We start from the raw sequence: 19,201 nt of genomic DNA, 5'->3' as shown, positions 1-19,201 counted from the left end.
TTGGTAGCGAGGGATTTTATACAGTTGAATACAGGTTATTTGGTAGAAGTAGAAGAAATAGGCTTTTGTGATCATTTTTGCATTGATTCATGTTGCTTGATGAATTATGCCGGCAACAGATTGAGTATTATTGGCAATACAATTACTAATGTTCTCGATCGATACACCACGGTTGCAGGACGGTGTATTGGTTGGTTTCGCTCTGATACTATCCCTGATCATAATGAAGGCTAACCGCGCCATCATTGCCTTCTATTAGGCATGGATGTCCTATTTCAGCCCTTTTGTATGTTTTAACTGCTGAGCCATTAGCTTTAATAAGATCGTCACAGTTAATCAGGGGCATTGATATACCAAATACGGGTGTAACTTCTCTATTGTATCAACTTAAGGACGATACGACTCTAACTGTATCGGATACAAACTCCATCCCAAATGTGACGAAGTGTGTGGAAATGTATGGCAGACATATAATGCAAAATAGAAAATACTGATAAAAAAGACAGATCAGTATGCATATATCTAATATCTGCCATTCAGTTTTCCTTATGGCGTAACCGCAATGAACGGCTATTTAGTAAAACCGCCTGTAGGAGAGGTAATAAGAGTGTTATAGCCAAGCGCACTGCTTTTCCTGAAAATTCATCTGGTGAATTTGGCGAATTCAACCTGTCATGACTTAACATTGTTCAACTTTTGAAGTCTGTAAAGCATTCTGTAAAGCTAACTTTCGCTAGGGCGGATAGGCTCATAGCAGCCTTCTACAGTACACGTTTTGTCCAAAACAGACCAAACTCTCATATATTTTAACAGCTTACACAAATCACAGTGGAAAACTTTATGATGTATCACCAACCAGAAACGTCACATCTGCCTTTAATCCCCAATGGAAGACAGTTACGCGATGTCTCTTACCTTTTAAAATCACAAGCGATCGCTGTGTTTACAGAACCTGGTAGCGTGGCCGAGCGGCCTAAGGCGTTGGTTGAAGGCACCACTCTCTTCGGAGGCGTGGGTTCGAACCCCACCGTTGTCATATGTCCTTTCTTTTCTTGTTTGATGTCATTTATGTAAAGCTGTGGAGTTGGTTTTATTTTTCTTTTTTTGTCATTTCGTTTGGTATCCTAATGCTACACACCAGAACTAATCTTGATTTGTTCAAACAATCCAGACGCTTCTTCTTTCTTAAAGTTTGATATCGTATTTGATATCGTACGGTATCATTTTGCAACACTTTACATTAATAGATAAATCTTCCACATTTAACAGCATTGATAATCTTCCACATTTAACAGCATTGATAACAATGGTAATAATTATAGCCTAAACTTCAGTTTCTTTGTCCTTTTTAAAGTTTACATTTTGGTTCACAAGAAAATGAGAAAGTCTCAAGAGTGCTCGTCTGAGAGCATGTCAAAGTATTTGGCAAAGCAAAGCACGTATTTTATTTCAAGCAAGATATAAAAAAAAGACCTCGTATGGCAGCGGTGGGATTCGAACCCACGCCTCCAGAGAAGCTGGTGCCTAAAACCACCGCCTTAGACCATTCTGCCACGCTAAAATATTTCGGAATAAAAATACACTGACATTCTTACAAGGCCTACACCACTTCCGGTTGGCACATATTTTTTTTTTTTTTCAAAGATTGAATTTATTCCCAATAAACGTTTACGAAAACATACATACACAGAGACATATCAGTAATGGAATATCATTGAGATTCACAGCGCAGCCCACTTAAAAACAAAACAGATCACAGACAAGTTGGGACTGCTGTGTGACTCTTGTAATCATCAAATCACTTTGTTAGCGGAGTAGATAAACTAGCTTATCATTGTCTACCCTACAGAAGATTTTGTTGTGACACCAATACTTTTTAAACAGTGACCGATTTAACCGATAGAAATCAACATGAACTCTTGTCTTAATCATACCTTTAGCCACGGCAACGATCGTACTTGCATCTCTTTGCTCATTTTGAAACACCACTTGGTTTCTTGCACACGAAGTGCAAAATTGTAACACTGTAATTATATATAACACAACAGCCCTTACTTCCGGACTAAGAGGAAAATTAAGTGATTTGTAAATTAGTGTGTCCTTGTCAAGACTCGTCAAAACGCGACCATAAAGAACAAACACCCGGCTGAATTCCCGGAACACCTGAGAGACAATATGACATTGAACAAACAAATGGTCCTGTGTTTCCGAACCAGAACAAAATACACATGAGTCGTCAGTGGCGATGTTACGCCTCAGTAGTCTTTCTTTGACGGGCAAAATATCATGAACAAGCTTAAAACAGAAATTGATCAAGTTATGATCTAAAAACTTGTGGAACACCGTTTTCCAAACAACATCCCATCTCAACTGCGGAAATGTTAACATCACCCGTGGTGCCTGTAAGGCTTTCGTGACAAGCTGATCATAAATAACTTTACTAGGGTACATCACAGAAGGTAACGTTTGACCACTATAGAATTCCTTAAAAGCATTTATCGCAAATTGGTAGAAGGGTGTGTTACGTTCTGAGTGTGGGACACTGTGCCTGGCAAATTCAGGACAAACACTCCTCAAAGATAAACCTAACCAGTAAATCGCAAAATATTTCCAGTCGGCCTCAGTACCATAAACCAATTTTAATACATGTCGTACGGCTAAAGCTTTCGCTTTGCACTCAACATTATGAACATTTAAACCTCCACTCTTAAATTTATTGTGTACAACAACCCGCTTTAAACTCTCAGGCTTATTATTCCACAAAAATTTAAATACTATCTGCGTACATTGAGTGACACATTTAGCAGGTAACAAAGTACACTGTGCTGTGAACCATAAAACCGATAGGGCGACAGTGTTAATTAGTACAGCCCTCCCCCTAAGAGTTAAATATCTTCCACACCAAGAAGTTATATTTTTCATAACTTTATTTAAGACACGAGTACAGTTGAGTTCCGCCTGGTCTTTTCCAAAAAAATTCCACAAATTTTGGAATTCTGAACAGTATTCAACCCTAAATCAGGCACTAACGAACTATCCCAATTTCCAATAGGTAGGACAGTGGTCTTGGACAGATTCAGTTTTGCCCCAGATGCCCTGCCGTAATTTTCTGTCAAAGTAACCACTTCTTGCACGGAACTTTCATCTGAGAGAATTGCCGTAGTGTCATCCGCAAAGGCAGAAACCTTAGCCTGCTTAGTTGTTCCCGGCATGGCAACACCATTAATCACACTGGACTTCCTAAGCGCCGATGTAAACGGCTCTAACGATAAAACGTACAACAGTGGAGATAGGGAACACCCCTGGCGGACTCCTCTATATAAACTAAATTGTTCACTTATGTGTCCATTTACAATCACACTGCTGGAGATATTTGTGTACAGTAATTTAACCCATGCACAAAATTCGGGCCCAAAATTAAACATCTCTAAACATTTGAATAAAAAGGAGCAATCAACCCTGTCAAAAGCCTTCTCCTGATCTAAATTTAAAAAGCATGCCTTCAAATCTTTCTGTTCCACGTAATCGTAGACATTACGTAAAAGATGTAAATTGTCGAATATACTACGACCTGGTATTCCACAAGTTTGGTTCTGATTAACCACGTTGTCAATAACAGATTTTAAACGATTACATAAGGCTTTTGACACAATTTTGTAATCTACGTTCAGTAAACTAATAGGCCTCCAATTCCTTATGTCCGTTGCATTATTGGGGTCCTTACATAGCAATGTGATAAGACCACTCCGTTGGGACGGACTTAAACTGCCGGAGCGAAAACAACAATTGACAACTTCAGTAAATACATTGCCAATCAGAGGCCAGAACGTTACATAAAACTCGGCCGGTAAGCCATCACAACCAGGCGAACGGTATTTACACATATTATTTACAGCAAACAAGAGCTCTTGTTCCGTCAATGCGCCCTCACAAAGAGCTTTACAATTATCATTTAACTTCGGTAATTCTGATAGAAACGCGTCTTGACACACAAAATCAGTATCCTGCTTACTGTACAATTGTTTGTAATATAACCTGATACATTTAGCAATTTCATGCTGGGATTTATGGGACCGAGACTCATTCACATGACACCTAATTTCCTTTATCATTTTCTTTTTTCCCCTCCCCACTTCCCTCCTAATAAAATACTTCGTAGGCTTTTCCCCCTTATCAAAGTGAACAGCCTTAGCCCTAACAACCGATCCCGCATGTCTGTCTCTATTTAAACAATTAATAGTCTTCTTTACATTATCAATCTTATCACTATTTACAACAGGGTTTGTCTTTAATACATTCAATTCATCTTGTAGATCCAACAACTGGCTCTTTTTCCTTAATGAAACTTGGGAACAATAACTACGTATTACATCTTTACAATCCTTTTTGAAAGCCTCCCACCTGTCCACTAAGGTATCATCACAAATGTCACAATCAGAAAAAATAGTTACAAAGACATCATTTATTTGTACAGCAAGTTCATCGTCATTCAAAACAGAAGTGTTACATTTCCAATAAAACGGACCCCAAGTAATTACATCCGTAAAATGTACATCAACAATAGGACAAGAATGATCAGAAAAGGAGACATGTTTAACATCACAAAAGGTTACATAACTCTGAACAGCATTAGGAAGGTAGAATCTATCAAGCCGACTAGCGCACTGGCCTCTTGACCAGGTGTAGCACCGTTTTTCCGGATGAAACTTCCTAAAAATATCACACACGTCAAAATCATATTTAATACTATTAATTTCATCAATACCAACATTTCTCACATTATTTGCAGACCCATTTCTATCCAATATAATATTTTCAACGCAGTTAAAATCCCCACCAAGAATGACTAATTCACTCCCACGCATTACACTGTCTAGGTTAGAAATGAATTCTTTCCTATCCTGTGGATTATTAGGAGCATATATACATATCAGATTAAGAGCCGTGTCATTAATTGTCACTTTAACACTTATGTAACGCCCATTAGGACATCTAACGACATTATGTATTACACAGTCAACGGTGTATCTAATCACAATCCCTACCCCACAACTTTTACTTGACCCGTAGGCCCACCTAGCATCCCCTGGAATTTTAAAATTCCTAGCGTCCTTATAATCTTGAAAATGTGTTTCTTGTAAGAACAAAATATCAATATTGTTATCAAAAACAAATTGTTGTACCTGCTCCTGCTTTGTAACAGCGCGCAGGCCATTAACATTTAAAGTGCCAAAACGTATGTTAGATACGAGAGACATTAAACAGATAAGAAAAATATGAAGGTACATACCCATTGTTCATGTGGGAGCATATCCATGAACAAATCCTAGTAAAATCTATTCATTGTCTTTACGCGCTCTCGAACGAGAGGCGAAAGATTTCCTGCGCCGATACTCTAATAACATTTTATCAGTACCTTGAGAGGGGGTGGGTGTCATGATTTCAGATATGTCCGAGTCCCCCTGCATTACGCAATCCGACGGTAGAGTGCTCCATAATGTCGATGACGTCCCCTCCGGTCATTGTCCCAGTTTTGCTCTCTTTTGTTCAACGGGCTCTGGAGATCGCACGCAGTGGACTTCCGCCTCGACTTCTATCGCACCAGACAAATCTCTGGTCACACCATCACCGTCTTTGGTGACATTAGGTACAACGCGCGTACCTCTGTCACACTCCATGTCACCCACTGGATCATCCTCCGCTCTGGTAGCGTCAATCTCAGTTTCGTCATCTGCGCCATTTCTTCGTTATCATCATCATCACCATCACGACTATCACCATCACCATCACTATCTACGTCAACATCATCACCATCTACTCCTTCGTTGTCAATTATGTTGTTGTCCTTGTCCAGTTTAACAATTTCCATGGCAGGAGGTGGAACCTCTAAGTCCATCGTCGCTATCGCCCACAACAACGTCAACGTCAATTATGACGTCCCTCATCGGGGGCCCTGCACGCTCGCCGTATTCTGCACAGAATTCTTCACTTTGGACGCATACGTTAAAGCCCGAGCACAGGCAATTACCACTTGCATGTTCCATCGAGCCACACATACGACACGCTCGTGTGCAATCCTTCACAGTGTGGGGATCATCATGAGGGGAGAACCCCGAACAGTTATCGCACCATAAGGCACAGCATTCCATGGCTTTATGCCCATTTTTGTCCACACTTCCTACATTCGTAGATTTGCCCCAGTGTATGTAAACATTACTACCTCAACCCCCAGGTTAATAAAGTTTGGCACATACCGCGTTTTGTGACACCTGAACCGATATACCCGAATACAGTTCGCACGCCCGCAAATTCCTTGTCAGAAAACCGTGGTTTCGTAACACTAAGGCACTTCTCCGTATGGTTTCAAAGGCGGACGCTATCAAATCATCGGGATATTTCATCAGGGGCCCCAGTGAGCAGTAAGGTTCATAAACACAGAACTGGCCGGGGTAATATTCCATACGGTGTCACCAGAACAAACTTTTCCTGCTTCAACAGAGGCACTATGTGCAGCCTGTGTGGCAACACGAACATAGAAAATCTTCTTCAGGTAATTCTTTTGAAAACACACTAAGTCGGATTTAATGTTAATCACACTTGACAAAGCCCCAATAAAGTCTCTTTGGACAGCAGATAAAAAGCTTACACTGCTACGTGTAGACATAGCTACGGACAATGGCCTGTCCGGCTTGTTCAAAACAGGGAAATAAACAGGCTTCGACATTATCATCAATTTTGACTGGGCCACGGCCCAAATCCCCACAAATAAAGACACCTTCGAACTCAGCTAAGTCTTGTCAACAATATGGTACAAAATATTGTACAAAAACAGTCACTTTACTAAGGATGCACCGATTTGTTGCGCTGGAAAAAAGCATGTGTTCACTCCACCTACACCTCCCGGTTGGCACATATTTATTACGTTATACAAGAGCGCACTGCTTTTCCCGAACAAACAAAACCAACTCCACAAGCTTTACATAAATGACATAATACAAGAAAAGAAATAGCAAATGGCAGAGGTGGGATTCGAACCCACGCCTCCTGAGAGACTGGTGCCTAAAACCAGCGCCTTAGACCACTCGGCCACGCTACCTGACAGATGATCGAACACTTCGGAAAAAAAAAAACACTGACATTCTAACAAGGCCTACACACTTCCGGTTAGCACATATTTTATAGGTTATACAAGGGCACACTGCTTTTTCTGAAAATTCATCTGGTGAAGTTGGCGAAAGTCAACATGTCATGAATTAACATTGTTCAACTCTTGCTTCTGGACGTAAAATCATAACATTTTGCACAGCTAACCTTCGCTATGGCGGATAGGCTCATGAGCAGCCATCTGCAGTAAACTTTTTCTCAAAAACAAACTCAACTATCATATATTTTAACAGCTTACACAAATCACAGTGCAAAATATACTTGTGTATCACCCAACAATAACGTCACACCTGCCTTTATTCCTTAAGAGGATCCACTTTCGGAATGCCTCTTAGCTTTTAAAATCACACGCGAATCGCTACGGTTATGGGATCTGGTAGCGTGACCGAGCGGTCTAAGTCGCTGGTTTAAGGGACACCCGTCTCTTCGGAGGGCGTGGGTTTCGAATCCCACCGCTGCCATATGCTATTTATTTTCTTGTTTTATGTCATTTATGTAAAGCTGTGGAGGTTGTTTTGTTATCTTTTTTGTCATTTCGTTTGGTTTCCTATTGAAACACACCAGAACTAATCGTTATTTGTTCCAAAATTCCAGACGCTTCTTCTTTCTTAAAGTTTCATATCGTATTTGACGAAAGTGTTAAGACCGTACGGTATCATTTGCAACACTTTTCAATAATAGATAAATCTTCCACATTTAATAGCATTGATAACAATGGTAATAATTATAGCCTAAACTTCAGTTTCTTTGTCTTTTTTAAGTTTACATTTTGGTTCACTTCCAATCGTAAAAGGAAAATGAGAAAGTCTCAAGAGTGCTCGTCTGAGAGCATGTCAAAGTATTCGGCAAAGCAAAGCACGTATTTTATTTCAAGCAAGAAATAAAAAAAAAACCCGCATGGCAGCGGTGGGATTCAAACCCACCCCTCCTGAGAGACTGGTGTCTAAAACAGCGCCTTAGACCACTCGGCCACGCTACCTGACAGTTGATTGAACATTTCGGAAAAAAAAACACTGACATTCTACAAGGCCTACACCACTTCCGGTTAGCACTTTTTAATAGGTTATACAAGAGCACACTGCTTTTTTCTAAAAAATTCATTTGGTCAGGTTGGCGAATTCAACTTGTCATGCATTAACATTGTTCAACTCTTGCTTCTGGACGTAAAATCATAACATTTTGCAAAGCTAACCTTCGCTATGGCGGATAGGCTCATAGCAGCCATCTGCAGTAAACTTTTTCTCAAAAACAGCCTAAACTCTCATATATTTTTAACAGCTTACACAAATCACAGTGCAAAAATATACTGGTTGTATCACCCAACAATAACGTCACACCTGCCTTTATTCCTTAAGATGGGCCACTTTCGGAATGCCTCTTAGCTTTTAAAATCACACGCGATCGATACGGTTATGGAATCTGGTAGCGTGGCCGAGCGGTCTAAAACGCTGGTTTAAGGCACCAGTCTCTTCGGAGGCGTGGGTTCGAATCCCACCTCTCCCATTTGCTATTTCTTTTCTTGTTTTATGTCATTTATGTAAAGCTGTGGAGTGGGTTTTGTTTGTCTTTTTTTTGTCATTTCGTTTAGTTACCTAATGAAACACACCAGAACTAATCGTTATTTGTTCCAAAATTCCAAACGCTTCATTTTTCTTAAAGTTTCATATCGTATTTGACGAGTGTTAAGACCGTACGGTATCATTTTGCAACACTTTTCATTAATATATAAATCTTCCACATTTAACAGCAATGATAACAATGATAATAATTATAGCCTAAACTTCAGTTTCTTTGTCTTTTTTAAAGTTTACATTTTGGTTCACTTCTAATCGTCAAAGGAAAATGAGAAAGTCTCAAGAGTGCTCGTCTGAGAGCATGTCAAAGTATTCGGCAAAGCAAAGCACGTATTTTATTTCAAGCAAGAAATAAAAAAAACACTTTGCATGGCAGCGGTGGGATTCGAACCCATGCCTCCAGAGAAGCTGGTGCCTAAAACCACCGTCTTAGACCATTCTGCCACGCTAAAATATTTCGGAATAAAAATACATTGACATTCTTACAAGGCCTACACCACTTCCGGTTGGCACATATTTATTAGGTTATACAAGAGCGGAATGTTTTTCCCCAAAATTCATGTGGTGAAGTTGGCGAATTCAACTTGTCAAGCATTAACATTGTCCAACTCTTGCTTCTGGACGTAAAATCATAACATTTTGCAAAGCTAACCTTCGCTATGGCGGACAGGGTCATAGCAGCCATCTGCAGTAAACTTTTTCTCAAAAACAGACTAAACTCTCATATATTTTAACAGCCTAGCGTGGCCGAGTGGTCTAAGGCGCTGGTTTTAGGCATCAGGCTCTCAGGAGCCCTGGGTTCGAATCCCACCACTGCCATTTGTAATTTATTTTCTTGTTTTATGTCATTTGTGTAAAGCTGTGGAGTTGGTTTTGTTTCTCTTTTTTTGTCATTTCGTTTGGTTTCCTAATGAAACACACCAGAACTAATCGTTATTTGTTCCAAAAATCCAGACGCTTCTCCTTTCTTAAAGTTTGATATCGCATTTGACGGAAGAGTTAGGACAGTACGGTATCATTTTGCAACACTTTTCATTAATAGATAAATCTTCCACATTTAACAGCATTGATAATAATGGTAATAATTATAGCCTAGACATCAGTTTCTTTGTCTTTATTAAAGTTTACATTTTGGTTCACTTCCAATCGTCAAAGGAAAATGAGAAAGTCTCAAGAGAGCTCGTCTGAGAGCATGTCAAAGTATTCAGCAAAGCAAAGCACGTATTTCATTTCAAGCAAGAAATAAAAAAAAAACCCGTATGGCAGCGGTGGGATTCGAACCCACGCCTCCTGAGAGACTGATGCCTAAAACCAGCGCCTTAGACCACTCGGCCACGCTACCTGACAGATGATCGAACATTTCGGAAAAAAAAACACTGACATTCTAACAAGGCCTACACCACTTCCGGTTAGCACATATTTAATAGGTTATACAGAGCGCACTGTTTCTCCTGAAAATTCATCTGGTGAAGTTGGCGAATTTAACTTGTCACATTAACATTGTTCAACTCTTGCTTCTGGACGTCAAATCATAACATTTTGCAACGGTAACCTTCGCTATGGCGGATAGGCTTATAGCAGCCATCTGCAGTAAACTTTTTCTCAAAAACAGACTAAACTCTCATATATTTTAACAGCTTACACAAATGACAGTGCAAAATACACTGGTGTATCACCCAACAATAACGTCACACCTGCCTTTATTCCTTAAGAGGAGCCACGGGGAGAGTGCGCTAGACGCCGAAGTGAACGGACGTGTCGGTTATTCTCTGCTGTTTACACATTTGTGCAACAACAACGCTTGTTTTTGAGACTGATTTTTTGGTGATCTGGGAGCCCACAGAGATTGAGTTTGGCCAGTGGTTACTGTTTGGTGAAGGGCGTGTGCCCCGTTGGATCAGGTATGTCCAAGCCCGTGTCGTTTTCGCCTGTAAACAGGCCAAGCAGAACTTTGTTCGTGTCAATCTCTACACGAAGCAGCCCGGCATTTTCTACGGCTGTCCAGAGGGACTTTATTCCTTTTCTGTCAAGTGTGTTAAATATCAAGACAGAGCTCATAAGTTTTCAGAAGAATTATTTAAAGAAACACTTCTATCTCCGCGTGTCTACTGTGGCTGGGCATAATGCCCTAGTGAGTAAATCCAATGTTGTTATAAATGGAACGACGTGGTCCATTATGCCCGCGTCGTCAGTTTACCTGAATCTGACGGCCCACTGGGCACAGGATGAAATGTCAGATGACACTATCGAGGCAGCTTTGAAACCCTATGGTGAATGCCTGGGTGTGACGAAACCCAGATTTTCAGACCCGGAGCTCTCACATGTTCGGACAGGTATTCGGATTTACAGATTTAGGTGTCACAAAGTTCGTTATGTACCAAATTTTATTAATTTCGGTGGTGACATTGTTATGTTTACCTACCCCGGGCAAACTTATGAATGTCGGAAGTGTGGCCAAAAATCACACAAGGCGGCAGAGTGTAGAGCACTGTGGTGTTCTAACTGCGACGGTTTCTCCCCCCATGAGAATCCTCATACAGAGAAGGACTGTACAAATCCATGCCGAATGTGTGACTCAGGGCTTCATACGGTCAGTGACTGTTGTGCGAGAGCAATGTCGTACGCGGCGCGAGTTAAGGGAAACCTACCGACTATGTGCCAGTACAATAAGGAAGACGCCTTAAAACAAGATGATATTGATGTTGACGTCAGCGACGATGAAGACCCATTCAACGCACCTGCTATGGAACTGGTTCAAGACAGCGAGGAGAACGAAGACGAAATCGACGGGAATGGTGACGACAGCGCCGATGAAGACGTCAGCGACGACAGCGAGTCTGATAAGGAGATGGACGTCCGGAAGAATACTAAGAACACCGAAGAAGTGGATGTTGGTGATAATGAAACGTCATCAGCTGTCCCAAGGGTGAAGAATGTGGTCGTGGCTGACGTGCACGCTCCCGACGTGCGTTCACCAGTCCCAGTCGAGGAAAAGCGAGCTAAGTTGGACAATGGCAGTACAGCCGAAGAGGCAGCGTCATCTATCCCGCCCAGTTCCCATCCTACTGATTATGATGGTGTTGATGCCGATCAGTCGTCAGACTGTATGACGCCGACCCCATCTCAGGAGGGGGACACCATGCTTCTGGAATACAGGAAAAGAAAATCGCTTGCTTCTCGTTCGAGGCAGCGAATGAAAAGAGACAAATGATTTGTAGCGTAATTAGGACTCTCTTATTTGACCACAATGGGTATGTACGCTCTACCTTTACTTATTTGTATAATGAGCTTAAATAATATTCGTTTTGGGACTTTAAACATTAATGGTTTACGGGATCCGTCTAAACAAGAACATGTCAAGCAATTTGTTTTGGATAAAGGAATTGATGTACTATTCTTACAGGAAACACACTTCGAAAACTATAATGACACTAAATATTTGCAAATCCCAGGCGATGCAAGGTGGGCGTATGGGTCAAATCGAAGTTGTGGGGTGGGAATAATTATTAGGTATACGGTAGACTGCTTTATACGGAAAATACAGAGGTGCCCTAACGGTCGCTACATAAGCCTTAGGGTTGAGCTCAACAACACTGCTTTAAACCTTGTTTGTGTATATGCCCCTAATAATCCAAAGGAAAGAAAAGAGTTTATTTCTAATCTAGATAATGTGATGCAGGGCAGTGAGTTGGTTATTATGGGTGGGGATTTTAATTGTGTTGAGAGCATTGAATTAGATAGAGCTGGCTGTGCCACTAATGGAAGGAATGATGGAGTGGACGAAATTAATAATTTGAAAAGAGATTTTGGTATTTGTGATATTTTTAGGAAACTGCATCCGGATAAGAATTGTTACACGTGGTCTAGGCGCCAGTGTGCCAGTAGATTGGATAGATTTTATATCCCTAACGCTGTGTTTAAGTATGTAACCCAGTGTGATGCTGTACATGTGTCTTTTTCTGATCATTCGTGTTTGTTTTTTGATATCTCTTTTGAAGATGTCATTTCATGGGGGCCGTTCTACTGGAAGTGTAATACTTCTGTGTTAAATGACATGGAGCTTGTTGATGATATTAAATCCGTCTTCCATGATATTTTCTCTGTCTGTACAACTGGTCATGCAGATCTAATAGACAGATGGGAGACATTTAAAAGGGAATGTAAAAATAGGATTCGGAGTTACTGTAAGGAAAAATCTATGAACAAAAAAGATTTGTTGGTACTTGAACAAGAATTAAATGCGTTGAAATCTAGTCCAATCATTAACTGTGAGCGTATTGACAATGTGAAAAAGACTCTAAATGCCCTTTATAAGTCGAATCATGCGGGAGCGGTTATCCGTGCTAAAGCTGTTCATTTTGATCAGGGAGAAAAACCAACCAAATTATTTCATTAGAGAAGTTGGTAGGGGCAGAAAGAAGATGATCAAAAGTATTACTTGTCATAGTGATTCTTCAATATCCCATGAATCTCAGGAAGGCATTGCTAAGTGTATAAGGTCGTATTATATGAAATTGTATACTGAACAAGATACTGACTCCTCCATTCAAGATGAGTTCTTGTCATCGCTTCCGATGTTAAATGACGATTGTAAAACTGCCTGCGAAGGCCTTTTGACTGAACAGGAGTTGTTTTTTGCAGTAAAAAATATGTCTAAAAACCGTTCACCGGGATGCGACGGTTTGCCAGCAGAGTTTTATGTACAATTTTGGCCACTGTTTTCGGGTGTGTTTACGGATGTAGTTAATCACTGTTTTAACTTGGGTAGATTAAGTAATTCACAGCGTTCTGGGTTAATCACACTATTATGTAAGGACCCCGACAATGCCGAAAGCATAAAAAACTGGAGGCCAATTAGCTTACTAAATGTAGATTATAAGATTGTTTCTAAAGCTTTGTGCAATCGGTTAAAAAATGTGATCGATACAATTGTACTTCAGAATCAGACATGTGGAATACCAGGCCGAAGTATTTTTGACAACCTTCACTTATTACGAAATACATATGATTATGTTGAACAAAAAGATTTAAAAGGATGCTTTCTTAACTTAGACCAGGAGAAAGCCTTTGACAGAGTAGACTGGTCATTTTTGTTCAAATGTTTAGAGAAATTTAACTTCGGACCCGACTTTTGTAAGTGGGTGCAATTATTATATACTGACATTACAAGTAGTGTTATTGTGAACGGGCACATAACAGAAGAATTTAAACTGAGTCGAGGTGTCCGACAGGGTTGTTCTTTGTCACCATTATTGTATGTTTTGTCCTTAGAGCCCTTTATAGCCGCCATTAGAAACAATGACGAAATTAATGGTGTACGGTTACCCGGCACAAATAAGGAAACAAGAGTGTCGGCATTTGCAGATGATACGACTGCAATTTTATCTGAAGAGAGTTCTGTTCCGCATGTAATTAAACTAGCAGAAAGTTATGGAAAAGCCTCAGGAGCAAAACTCAACTTGTTGAAAAGCACGGTTCTTCCCATTGGTAACTGGGACGAAACTAACGTGCACAGTGGTGGGCTTAACATCACTACAAATTCAAAGATTTGTGGGGTATTTTTTGGACCAGATCAAACAGAACTCAATTCTGAGCGTGTTTTAAGTAAGGTAAAGAAACATGTATCAGCATGGAATGGAAGATATTTGACCCTACGGGGGAGGTCTGTCTTAATTAATACAGTTGCTTTAGCTGTTTTATGGTTTTCTGCACAGTGTACTCTGTTGCCACCTAAATGTGTCAATCAATGTTCCCAAACGGTGTTCAGATTTTTGTGGGATAACAAGCCCGAAAGTTTGAAGAGAGTTGTCGTACATAATAAAATAGGGAATGGAGGTCTAAACGTACATAATATAGATTGTAAAATAAAAGCACTTGTTACTCGGCATGTTTTAAAATTAATTCATGGAACAACAGCGGAATGGAAATACTTTGCCATCTATTGGTTGGGTTTACCCCTAAGACATGTTTGTCGTGAATTCTGTCGTTCCAATGTCCCACATTCTGAAAACATTCCACCTTTTTATAGACTGGCCTTGAGCGCCTGGAGAGAATTTACCACAGGTGTACAGCAACCTGTAACATTGTGTTCAAGCAGGTATATTTATGAATATTTTGTAACAAAAATAGTACATTGTCCAAGAGGAATGGTGTCTGTGCCGCATTTGGGCTGGGTTAGAATATGGAAAACTGTCTTTCATCAATTCTTAGATCACAATTTGGTCAACTTCAGTTACAAGTTGGTTCATGACATTTTGCCCGTTAAGGAAAAACTTCTTAGGAGAAATGTAGCCACCGATGACTTGTGTGTTTTTTGCTCCCTGTCTGAAACTCGGCAACATCTGTTTGTACAATGTAAAATCGTTCAGGATGTGTTTAATGACTTTAACCGGATATTTGTTTTGTTTGCGAACTACCTACCAAATATGGACTCGGAAACATTAATTTACAAGGTATTCAATTCCACCTTTAACCAGGAAGTTAGAGCTGTGATGGTGTATGTCATATGTGTTCTTCAGTTTAGTATTTGGTGTGCACGCAACGACATAATATTTCAGGAAAAAAACAGGGATTCTGTTGCTATTCTTAAGGCCGCCAAAGGAATAATTAAAACCCGTATTCATGTTGACTTTTTTCGACTAGACAGGCCATCTTTCGAGAAAATCTGGTGTATAAACAAAGTCTTCTGTACATTACGGAATGATAAATTAGTGTATTTATTGAAATGAGCAGCTAATGTGCAATTGTTCTATTCACAAAGCAGTCATCTTTTCTGTGATATTTTATTTTAATTAAGACTGCCTTGTGATTTCAAAAGTTTGTGATAGCCGGGTATTGTGAAATCTTGTGTATTTGATGACAATCTGGGAATAAATTCAACAATTTTCAAAAAAAAAAAAAAATCATTTATGTAAAGCTGTGGAGTTGGTTTTTCGCCTCTTTTTTTTGTTATTTCGTTTGGTTTTCTGATGAAACACACCAGAAGTATTCGTTATTTGATCTAAAAATCCAGACGCTTCTCCTTTCTTAAAGTTTCATATCGTATTTGACTAAAGTGTTAAGACCGTACAGTATCATTTTGCAACACTTTTCATTATTAGATATTTTTTCCACATTTAACAGCATTGGTAACAATGGAAATAATTATAGCCTAAACTTCAGTTTCTTTGTCTTTCTTAAAATTTACATTTTGGTTCACTTCCAATCGTCAAAGGAAAATGAGAAAATCTCAAGAGTGCTCGTCTGAGAGCATGTCAAAGTATTCGGCAAAGCAAAGCACGTATTTTATTTCAAGCAAGAAATAAAAAAAAAAAACAGTATGGCAGCGGTGGGATTCGAACCCACGCCTCCTTAGAGACTGGTGCCTAAAACCAGCGCCTTAGACCACTCGGCCACGCTACCTGACAGATGATTGAACATTTTGGAAAAAAAAAACACTGACATTCTAACAAGGCCTACACCACTTCCGGTTAGCACATATTTTATAGGTTATACAAGAGCTCACTCCTTTTTCTGAAAATTCATCTGGTGAAGTTGGCGAAGTCAACTTGTCATGCATTAACATTGTTCAACTCTTGCTTCTGGACGTAAAATCATAACATTTTACAAAGCTAACCTTCGATATGGTGGATAGGCTAATAGCAGCCATCTGCAGTAAACTTTTTCTCAAAAACAAACTAAACTCTCATAACTGACAGATGATTAAACATTTTGGAAAAAAAAACACTGACATTCTAACAAGGCCTACACCATTTCCGGTTAGTACATATTTTATAGGTTATACAAGAGCACACTCCTTTTTCTGAAAATTCATCTGGTGAAGTTGGTGAAGTCAACTTGTCATGCATTAACATTGTTCAACACTTTCTTCTGGACGTAAAATCAAAACATTTTACAAAGCTAACCTTCGATATGGCGGATAGGCTCATAGCAGCCATCTGCAGTAAACTTTTTCTCAAAATCAAACTAAACTCTCATATATTTTAACAGCTTACACAAAGTAAACAGTAAACTTTTTCTCAAAAATCAAACTAAACTCTCATATATTTTAACAGCTTACACAAATCACAGTGGAAAATATACTGGTGTATCACCCAACAATAACGTCATACCTGCCTTTATTCCTTAAGAGGAGCCACTTTCCCAATGCCTCTTAGCTTTTAAAATCACACGCGATCGCCACGGTTATGGGATCTGGTAGCGTGGCCGAGCGGTCTAAGGTGCTGGTTTAAGGCACCAGTCTCTTCGGAGGCGTGGGTTCGAATCCCACCGCTGCCATTTGCTATTTCTTTTCTTGTTTTATATCATTAATGTAAAGCTGTGGAGTTGGATTTTTGTCTCTTTTTTTTTGTCATTTCGTTTGGTTTTCTGATGAAACACACCAGAACTAATCGTTATTTGTTCCAAAAATCAAGACGCTTCTCCTTTCTTAAAATTTCATATCGTATTTAACGAAAGTGTTAAGACCGTACGGTATCATTTTGCAACAATTTTCATTAATAGATATTTTTTCCACATTTAACAGCATTGGTAACAATGGAAATAATTATAGCCTAAACTTCAGTTTCTTTGTCTTTTTTAAAGTTTACATTTTGGTTCACTTCCAATCGTCAAAGGAAAATGAGAAAATCTCAAGAGTGCTCGTCTGAGAGCATGTCAAAGTATTCGGCAAAGCAAAGCACGTATTTTATTTCAAGCAAGAAATAAAAAAAAAAACCAGTATGGCAGCGGTGGGATTCGAACCCACGCCTCCTTAGAGACTGGTGCCTAAAACCAGCGCCGTAGACCACTCGGCAACGTTACATAACACATAAATGAACATTTCGGAAAAAAAAACACTGACATTCTAACAAGGCCTACACCACTTCCGGTTAGCACATATTTTATAGGTTATACAAGAGCACACTACTTTTTCTGAAAATTCATCTGATAAAGTTGGCGAAGTCAACTTGACATGCATTAACATTGTTCAACTCTTGCTTCTGGACGTAAAATCATAACATTTTGCAAAGCTAACCTTCGCTATGGTGGATAGGCTCATAGCAGCCATCTGCAGTAAACTTTTTCTCAAAAACAAACTAAACTCTCATAACTGACAGATGATTAAACATTTTGGAAAAAAAACACTGACATTCTAACAAGGCCTACACCACTTCCGGTTAGCACATATTTTCTAGGTTATACAAGAGCACACTCCTTTTTCTGAAAATTCATCTGGTGAAGTTGGCGAAGTCAACTTGTCATGCATTAACATTGTTCAACTCTTGCTTCTGGACGTAAAATCACAACATTTTACAAAGCTAACCTTCGATATGGCGGATAGGCTCATATTAGCCATCTGCAGTAAACTTTTTCTCAAAATCAAACTAAACTCTCATATATTTTAACAGCTTACACAAATCACATTGGAAAATATACTGGTGTATCACCCAACAATAACGTCATACCTGTCTTTATTCCTTAAGAGGAGCCACTTTCCCAATGCCTCTTAGCTTTTAAAATCACACGCGATCGCCACGGTTACGGGATCTGGTAGCGTGGCCGAGCGGTCTAAGGCGCTGGTTTAAGGCACCAGTCTCTTCGGAGGCGTGGGTTCGAATCCCACCGCTGCCATTTGCTATTTCTTTTCTTGTTTTATATCATTTATGTAAAGCTGTGGAGTTGGTTTTTTTTTGTCTCTTTTTTTTTGTCATTTAGTTTGGTTTTCTGATGAAACACACCAGAACTAATCGTTATTTGTTCCAAAAATCCAGACGCTTCGTCTTTCTTAAAGTTTCATATCGTATTTAACGAAAGTGTTAAGACCGTACGGTATCATTTTGCAACACTTTTCATTAATAGATATTTTTTCCACACTTAACAGCATTGGTAACAATGGAAAGAATTATAGCCTAAACTTCAGTTTCTTTGTCTTTTTTAAAGTTTACATTTTGGTTCACTTCCAATCGTCAAAGGAAAATGAGAAAGTTTCAAGAGTGCTCGTCTGAGAGCATCTCAAAGTATTCGGCAAAGCAAAGCACGTATTTTATTTCAAGCAAGAAATAAAAAAAACACCCCGTATGTCAGCGGTGGGATTCGAACCCATGCCTCCTGAGAGACTGGTGCCTAAAAACAGCGCCTTAGACCACTCGGCCACGCTACCTGACAGATGATTGAACATTTCGGAAAAAAAAACACTGACATTGTAAAAAGACCTACATCACTTCCGGATAGCACATATTTTATAGGTTATACAAGAGCTCACTCCTTTTTCTGAAAATTCATCTGGTGAAGTTGGCGAAGTCAACTTGTCATGCATTAACATTGTTCAACTCTTGCTTCTGGACGTAAAATCATAACATTTTGCAAAGCTAACCTTCGCTATGGTGGATAGGCTCATAAGCAGCCATCTGCAGTAAACTTTTTCTCAAAAACAAACTAAACTCTCATAACTGACAGATGATTAAACATTTTGGAAAAAAAAA

General features: G+C 39.5%; 5 non-coding genes across 5 annotated transcripts; 2 read left to right on the top strand and 3 right to left on the bottom strand.

Annotated features, from left to right (window-relative positions):
- Positions 1–7,014: 7,014 nt before the first annotated feature.
- On the bottom strand, positions 7,015–7,096 carry Trnal-uag (transfer RNA leucine (anticodon UAG)). Its single transcript has one exon. It is a non-coding gene; the product is annotated as a tRNA-Leu (tRNA).
- A 2,902-nt stretch (positions 7,097–9,998) lies between these two features.
- On the bottom strand, positions 9,999–10,080 carry Trnal-uag (transfer RNA leucine (anticodon UAG)). Its single transcript has one exon. It is a non-coding gene; the product is annotated as a tRNA-Leu (tRNA).
- Positions 10,081–16,057: 5,977 nt separating this feature from the next.
- On the bottom strand, positions 16,058–16,139 carry Trnal-uag (transfer RNA leucine (anticodon UAG)). The gene has a single exon. It is a non-coding gene; the product is annotated as a tRNA-Leu (tRNA).
- Positions 16,140–16,933: 794 nt separating this feature from the next.
- Positions 16,934–17,015, top strand: Trnal-aag (transfer RNA leucine (anticodon AAG)). Its single transcript has one exon. It is a non-coding gene; the product is annotated as a tRNA-Leu (tRNA).
- Positions 17,016–18,268: 1,253 nt separating this feature from the next.
- Positions 18,269–18,350, top strand: Trnal-aag (transfer RNA leucine (anticodon AAG)). Its single transcript has one exon. It is a non-coding gene; the product is annotated as a tRNA-Leu (tRNA).
- Positions 18,351–19,201: the final 851 nt, after the last annotated feature.

Source organism: Liolophura sinensis, chromosome 7 (genome assembly GCF_032854445.1).
Source record: "Liolophura sinensis isolate JHLJ2023 chromosome 7, CUHK_Ljap_v2, whole genome shotgun sequence".
Classification (NCBI taxonomy): Eukaryota; Metazoa; Mollusca; class Polyplacophora; order Chitonida; family Chitonidae; genus Liolophura; species Liolophura sinensis.
This window is presented reverse-complemented; position numbering and strand designations above follow the sequence as displayed.